At 42.0% G+C, this 8,530-nt stretch overlaps 1 non-coding gene across 1 annotated transcript; it reads right to left on the minus strand.

Annotated features, from left to right (window-relative positions):
- Positions 1 to 4,626: 4,626 nt before the first annotated feature.
- LOC148576961 (small nucleolar RNA R71) lies at positions 4,627 to 4,735 on the minus strand. Its single transcript, XR_015902953.1, has one exon. It is a non-coding gene; the product is annotated as a small nucleolar RNA R71 (small nucleolar RNA).
- Between the last annotated feature and the right edge of the window lie 3,795 nt (positions 4,736 to 8,530).

Raw genomic sequence — 8,530 nt, forward strand, 5'->3', positions numbered from 1 at the left:
CGCCCAAAATGGGCACCAACCTGGCGCTGAACGCCCAGAGTTGTGTGCAAAGGCATTTTACATGCCTAATTTGGTGCAAGGGTGTAAATCCTTGAACACCTCAGGATCTGTGGACCCCACAGGATCATCTCAGGATCTGTAGACCGCACAGGATCCCCACCTACCTCCACTCACTTCTTCTCACCCCTCTTTCACACAATCCCATAAACACTCTTCCCCAAAACTCTTCACCAATCACCTCAATCTCTCTTCCCCATCACCTCTTCTCCACTCACATCCATCCACTCTTCCCCATAAACCTACCTCATAAACCCCACCTACCTTCAAAATTCAAAACCAATTTCCCACCCAAACCCACCCATATGGCCGAAACCTTCCCCCCCTCCATTCCCTATATAAAGCCCTCCATTCTTCTTCAAATTCACACAACACAACCCCTCTATACCCTTCTTGGCCGAAACACAACACCTTCCCCCTTTCCTCCATATCTTCTTCTTCTTCCTCTATTCTTTCTTTTATTGCTCGAGGGCGAGCAATATTCTAAGTTTGGTGTGGTAAAAGCATAAGCTTTTTGTTTTTCCATTACCATTGATGGCACCTAAGACCGGAGAATCCTCTAAGAAAGGAAAAAGGAAGACAAAAGCTTCCACCTCCGAGTCATGGGAGATGGAAAGGTTCATCTCCAAAGCCCATCAAGACCACTTCTATGATGTTGTGGCCAAGAAAAAGGTGATCCCTGAGGTCCCTTTCAAACTCAAAAGAAATGAGTATCCGGAGATCCGACATGAAATTCAAAGAAGAGGTTGGGAAGTTCTAACAAATCCCATCCAACAAGTCGGCATCCTAATGGTTCAAGAGTTCTATGCCAATGCATGGATCACCAAGAACCATGATCAAAGTAAGAACCCGGATCCAAAGAACTATGTTACAATGGTTCGGGGGAAATACTTAGATTTTAGTCCGGAAAATGTGAGGTTGGCGTTTAACTTGCCTATGATGCAAGGAGATGAACGCCCCTACACTAGAAGGGTCAACTTTAATCAAAGGTTGGACAAAGTCCTTATGGACATATGTGTGGAAGGAGCTCAATGGAAGATTGACTCCAAAGGCAAGCCGGTTCAACTAAGAAGATTGGACCTCAAGCCTGTGGCTAGAGGATGGTTGGAATTCATCCAATGCTCCATCATCCCCACTAGCAACCGATCTGAAGTTACTGTGGATCGAGCCATCATGATTCATAGCATCATGATTGGAGAGGAAGTAGAGGTTCATGAAGTCATCTCCCTTGAACTCTACAAAATAGCCGAAAAGTCATCCCCCATGGCAAGGCTAGCTTTTCCTCATCTTATTTGCCATCTATGTTACTCAGCTGGAGCTTTCATAGAAGGAGACATGCCCATCAAGGAAGAGAAGCCCATCACTAAGAAAAAGATGGAGCAAGCAAGAGAGCCCATTCATGGTGCTCAAGAGGCGCAATAAGCTCATCACCATGAGATCCTGGAAATGCCTCAAATGCATTTTCCTCCACAAAACTATTGGGAGCAAATCAACACCTCCCAGAAGAATTAAGTTCCAACATGGGACAATTAAGGGTGGAACATCAAGAGCACTCCATCATCCTTCATGAAATCAGAGAAGATCTAAAAGCAATGAAGGAGGAGCAACAAAGGCAAGGAAGAGACATAGAAGAGCTCAAGGACATCATTGGTTCCTCAAGAAGGAAACGCCACCATCACTAAGGTGGATTCATTCCTTGTTCTTATTTCTTCTGTTTTTCGTTTCTATGTTATGTGCTTATCCATGTTTGTGTCTTCATTACATGATCATTAGTAGTTAGTAACTATGTCTTAAAGTTATAAATGTCCTATGAATCCATCACCTCTCTTAAATGAAAAATGTTGTAATTCAAAAGAACAAGAAGTACATGAGTTTCGAATTTATCCTTGAACTTAGCTTAATTATATTGATGTGGTGACAATGCTTCTTGTTTTCTGAATGTATGCTTGAACAGTGCATATGTCTTTTGAAGTTGTTGTTTAAGAATGTTAAATTTGTTAGCTCTTGAAAGAATGATGACTAGGAGACATGTTATTCGATAATCTGAAAAATCATAAAAATGATTCTTGAAGCAAGAAAAAGCAGCAAAGAACAAAGCTTGCAGAAAAAAAAATAAAATAGGCGAAAAAAAATAGAAAGAAAAAGAAAAAGCAAGCAGAAAAAGCCAAAAGCTCTTAAAACCAAGAGGCAAGAGCAAAAAGCCAATAACCCTTAAAACCAAAAGGCAAGGGCAAATAAAAAGGATCCCAAGGCTTTGAGCATCAGTGGATAGGAGGGCCTAAAGGAATAAAATCCTGGTCTAAGCGGCTAAACCAAGCTGTCCCTAACCATGTGCTTGTGGCGTGTAGGTGTCAAGTGAAAACTTGAGACTGAGCGGTTAAAGTCAAGGTCCAAAGCAAAAAGGAAGAGTGTGCTTAAGAACCCTGGACACCTCTAATTGGGGACTTTAGCAAAGTTGAGTCACAATCTGAAAAGGTTCACCCAATTATGTGTCTGTGGCATTTATGTATCCGGTGGTAATACTGGAAAACAAAGTGCTTAGGGCCACGGCCAAGACTCATAAAATAGCTGTGTTCAAGAATCATCATACTGAACTGGGAGAATCAATAACACTATCTGAACTCTGAGTTCCTATAGATGCCAATCATTCTGAACCTCAATGGATAAAGTGAGATGCCAAAACTATTCAAGAGGCAAAAAGCTACAAGTCTCGCTCATCTAATTGGAGCTATGTTTCATTGATAGTTTGGAATTTATAGTAGATTCTCTTCTTTTTATCCTATTTGATTTTCAGTTGCATGGGGACAAGCAACAATTTAAGTTTGGTGTTGTGATGAGCGGATAATTTATACGCTTTTTGACATTGTTTTTAGTATGTTTTTAGTAGAATCTAGTTACTTTTAGGGATGTTTTCATTAGTTTTTATGTTAAATTCACATTTCTGGACTTTACTATGAGTTTGTGTGTTTTTCTATGATTTCAGGTATTTTCTGGCTGAAATTGAGGGACTTGAGCAAAAAACAGATTCAGAGGTTGAAGAAGGACTGCTGATGCTGTTGGATTCTGACCTCCCTGCACTCAAAATAGATTTTCTGGAGCTACAGAACTCGAAATGGCGTGCTTCCAATTGCATTGGAAAGTAGACATCTAGGGCTTTCCAGAAATATATAATAGTCCATACTTTGCCCAGGTTTAGATGACGTAAAGTGGCGTTCAACGCCAGCTCTCTGCCCAATTCTGGAGTTCAGCGCCAGAAATGGATCAAGAACCAGAGTTGAACGCCAAAAATGGATCAAAACCTGGCGTTCAACTCCACAAATGGCCTCTGGACGTGCAACACTCAAAGCTCAGCCCAAGCACACACCAAGTGGGCCTCGGAAGTGGATTTATGCATCAATTACTGACTTCTGTAAACCCTAGTAGCTAGTTTATTATAAATAGGACATTTCACTATTGTATTTGACATCCTGAGTTTTATCTTCGGATCATAGAGTCTTGGTTACTCCGGTTCCCCTCTGGGGCCGAGACCAATGAACTCCATCATCACTTATGTATTTTCAACGGTAGAGTTTCTGCACTCCATAGATTAAGGTGTGGAGCTCTGCTGTTCCTCAAAGATTAATGCAAAGTACTACTGTTTTCTATTCAATTCACCGGTTCCGCTTCTAAGATATTCATTTGCACTTCAACCTGAATGTGATGAACGTGACAATCATCATCATTCCCTATGAACGCGTGCCTGACAACCACTTCCGTTCTACATTAGATTGAATGAGTATCTCTTAGATCTCTTAATCAGAATCTTCGTGGTGTAAGCTAGAATGATGGCGGCATTCAAGAGAATCCGGAAAGTCTAAACCTTGTCTGTGGTATTCCGAGTAGGATTCAATGATTGAATGACTGTGACGAGCTTTAAACTCGCGATTGCTGGGCGTAGTGACAGACGCAAAAGGATATTAAATCCTATTCCAGCATGGTCGAGAACCAACAGATGAATAGCCGTGCCGTGACAGGGTGCGTTGACCATTTTCACTGAGAGGATAGGATGTAACCATTGACAAGGGTGATGCCTCCAGACGATTAGCCGTGCCGTGACAGGGCATTTGGATCATTTTTCCGAGAGAAGACCGAAAGTAGCCATTGACAATGGTGATGCATTACATAAAGCCAGCCATGGAAAGGAGTAAGACTGATTGGATGAAGATAGCAGGAAAGCAGAGATTCAGAGGAACAAATGCATCTCTATACGCTTATCTGAAATTCTCACCAAGGAATTACATAAGTATTTCTATCCTTCTTTTATTAATTATTTTCGAAAACCCCATTACTATTTTATATCCGCCTGACTGAGATTTACAAGATGACCATAGCTTGCTTCATACCAACAATCTCCGTGGGATTCGACCCTTACTCACGTAAGGTATTACTTGGACGACCCAGTGCACTTGCTGGTTAGTTGTGCGAAGTTGTGAACCATGGTATTGGCATCGTGTTTTTGGTGCCATTGCCAGGGAAAGAAAGAGCGATGAATTTTACATAATCAAAGTGTTTTTGGTGCCATTGCCAGGGAAAGAAAGAGTGGATGTTCAAACCTTCAAACAAAAAGAAGGTGAATCCCTCTATGAAGCTTGGGAGAGATACAAGGAACTGACCAAAAAGTGTCCTTCTGACATGCTTTCAGAATGGACCATCCTGGATATATTCTATGATGGTCTGTCTGAATTATCTAAAATGTCATTGGACCATTTTGCAGGTGGATCCATTCACCTAAAAAAAACACCTGCAGAAGCTCAGGAACTCATTGACATGGTTGCAAATAACCAGTTCATACATACTTCTGAAAGGAATCCTGTGAATAATGGGACGCCTCAAAAGAAGGGAATTCTTGAAATTGATACTCCGAATGCCATATTGGCTCAGAATAAAATATTGACTCAACAAGTCAATATGATCTCTCAGAGTCTGAATGGATTGAAGGAATCATCCAACAGTACTAAAGATTCATCTTCTGAAGAAGAAGCTTATGATCCTGAAAACCCTGCAATAGCAGAGGTGAATTACATGGGTGAACCCTCTGGAAACACCTATAATCCCTCATGGAGAAATCATCTAAATTTCTCATGGAAGAATTAACAAAAGCCTCAACAAGGCTTTAATAATGGTGGAAGAAATAGGTTTAGCAATAGCAAGCATTTTCCATCATCCACTCAGCAACAGACAGAGAATTCTGAGCAGAATCAATCTAGCTTAGCAAATATAGTCTCTGATCTATCTAAGGCCACTATAAATTTTATGAATGAAACAAGGTCCTCCATTAGGAATTTGGAGGCACAAGTGGGCCAGCTGAGTAAAAAAGTCACTGAAACTCCTCCTAGTACTCTCCCAAGCAATACAGAAGAAAATCCAAAGAGAGAGTGCAAGGCCATTGATTTAACCATCATGGCCAAACCTACAAGGGAGGGGGAGGACGTGAATCCTAGTGAGGAAGACCTCCTGGGATGTCCAGTGACCAATAAGGAGTTTCCCTTTGAGGAACCAAAGGAATCTGAGGCTCAATTAGAAACCATAGAGATTCCATTGAACCTCCTTCTGCCCTTCATGAGCTCTGATGAGTATTCTTCCTCTGAAGAGGATGAAGAAATTACTGAAGAGCAAGTTGCTAAGTACCTTGGTGCAATCATGAAGTTGAATGCCAAATTATTTGGTAATAAGACTTGGGAAGATGAACCTCCCTTGCTCACCAATGAACTAAATGCATTGGATAGGCAGAAATTACCTCAAAAGAAACAGGATCCAGGCAAATTCTTAATACCCTCTACCATAGGCATCATGACCTTTGAGAAGGCTCTGTGTGACCTGGGGTCAGGAATAAACTTAATGCCACTCTCTGTAATGGAGAAACTTGAGATCTTTGAGGTGCAGGCTGCCAGAATCTCATTAGAGATGGCAGACAACTCAAGAAAACAGGCTTATGGACAAGTAGAGGACGTGTTAGTAAAGGTTGAAGGCCTTTACATCGCTGCTGATTTCATAATCTTAGACACTAGGAAGGAAGATGATGAATCCATCATCCTTGGAAGACCCTTCCTAGCCATAGCAAGAGCTGTGATTGATGTGGACAGAGGAGAGTTGGTCCTTCAACTGAATGAGGACAACCTTATGTTTAAACTTAAGGATCTCCTTCTGTAACCATGGAGAGGAAGCATGAAAAGCTTCTCTCACTGCAGAGTCAACTAAAGCCCCCATAGTCAAACTCTAAGTTTGGTGTTGGGAGGCCACAAATAAACTCTAAGTTTGGTGATGAACCCCCACATTCAGACTCTAAGTTTGGTGTTGGGAGGTTCCAACCTTGCTCTGATTATCTGTGTGGCTCCATGAGAGCTCACTGTCAAGCTATTGACATTAACAAAGCGCTTGTTGGGAGGCAACCCAATGTTATTTAATCATATCTATTTTATTTTCTTTTTGTTATTCCGTGTTTTATTAGGTTGATGATCATGTGAAGTCACAAAAACTACTGAAAAATCAAAAACAGAATGAAAAATAACATTAAAAACAACACACCCTGGAGGAGACCAGTCTAGCATTTAAACGCCAGAAACAAGCATATGTCTGGCATTTAAAGCCAGAAACAGGCACCAAGCTGGCGTTTAACGCTAGAAACAAGCATCTGCCTGGTGTTAAACGCCAGAAACAAGCTACATTTGGGCGTTTAACGCCAGAAACAGGCAGCAGTCTGGCGTTAAACGCCAGAATTGCACAGCAAGGGCGTTTTACACGCCTAATTGGGGAAGGGATGTTAAGTCCTTGACCCCACTTGATCTGTGGACCCCACAGGATCCCCACATTTTCTTCTCTCCTCTTCACACCTTTTCATAACTCTCTTCCCCAAATACCCTTCACCAATCACCTCAATCACTCTTTCCCATCACCCCCTCACCACTCACATCCATCTTCTCTTCCCCATAAACCCCACCTACTTCCAAAATTCAAACTATTTTCCCTCCCAAACCCAACCCTAATGGCCAAACCCTAAACCCCCCCCCCACACTTCTATATAAACCCCTCATTCCTTCTTCATTTTCACACAACACAACCCTTTCTTCTTCCTCTTGGCGGAATACACCCCTTTCTCCTTCTCCTCCATTTCTCTTCTTCTTCTCCTTCTTTCTTTCTTCTTTTACTCGGGGACGAGTAAACATTTTAAGTTTGGCGTGGTAAAAGCATAGCTTTTTGTTTTTCCATAACCATTTATGGCACCTAAGACCAGAGAAACCTCTAGAAAGAGGAAAGGGAAGGCAATTGCTTCCACCTCTAAGTCATGGGAGATGCTCCATCTCAAAGGTCCATCAAGACCACTTCTATGAAGTTGTGGCCAAGAAGAAAGTGATCCCTGAGGTTCCTTTCAAGCTCAAAAAGAATGAGTATCCGAAGATCCGACTTGAGATCCAAAGAAGAGGTTGGTAAGTTCTCACCAACCCCATTCAACAAGTCGGGATCCTAATGGTTCAAGAGTTCTATGAAAACGCATGGATCACTAGGAACCATGATCAAAGTGTGAACCCGAATCCAAAGCATTAACTTACCATGGTTCGGGGGAAATACTTAGATTTCAGTCCGGAGAATGTAAGGCTGGCGTTTAACTTGCCAATGATGGAAGAGAACGCACGCCCCTACACAAGAAGGGTCAACTTTGATCAAAGGTTGGACCAAGTCCTCATAGACATATGTGAGGAAGGAGCTCAATGGAAAATTGACTCAAGAGGCAAGCCGGTTCAATTAAGAAGGCATGACCTCAAACCAGTGGCTAGGGGATGGCTAGAGTTCATTCAACGCTCAATCATTCCTACTAGTAACCGGTCTGATGTTACTATAGACCGGGCCATCATGATCCATAGTATCATGATTAGAGAGGAGGTGGAAGTTCATGAGATTATACCTCAAGAACTTTACAAGGTGGCTGACAAGTCTTCCACTTGGGCAAGGTTAGCCTTTCCTCACCTCATATGCCACCTCTGCAATTCGGCTGGAATTGACATAGAGGGAGACATCTTCATTGAAGAGGACAAGCCCATCACTAAGAAAAGGATGGAGCAAATAAGAGATCATGGACCTCAACATGAGCATGAGGAAATTCCTCACCTTGAAATCCCTGAGATGCCTCAAGGGATGCACTTTCCTCCACAAAATTATTGGGAGCAAATCAACACTTCCCTAGGAGAATTAAGTTCCGACATGGGACAACTAAAGGTGGAGCACCAAGAGCACTCCATCATCCTCCATGAGATTAGAGAAGATCAAAGAGCCATGAGGGAGGAGCAACAAAGGCAAGGAAGAGAAATAGAGGAGCTCAAAAGCACCATTGGTTCTTCAAGAAGAGGAAAACGTCACCCTCACTAAGGTGGACTCATTCCTTAATCTCCTTGTCTATTTATTTTACTGTTTTTTTTTTATTTTTGAGCTCTATGTTTTA

Source organism: Arachis ipaensis, chromosome B1 (assembly GCF_059453495.1).
Source record: "Arachis ipaensis isolate K30076 ecotype BB chromosome B1, ASM5945349v1, whole genome shotgun sequence".
Taxonomy (NCBI): Eukaryota; Viridiplantae; Streptophyta; class Magnoliopsida; order Fabales; family Fabaceae; genus Arachis; species Arachis ipaensis.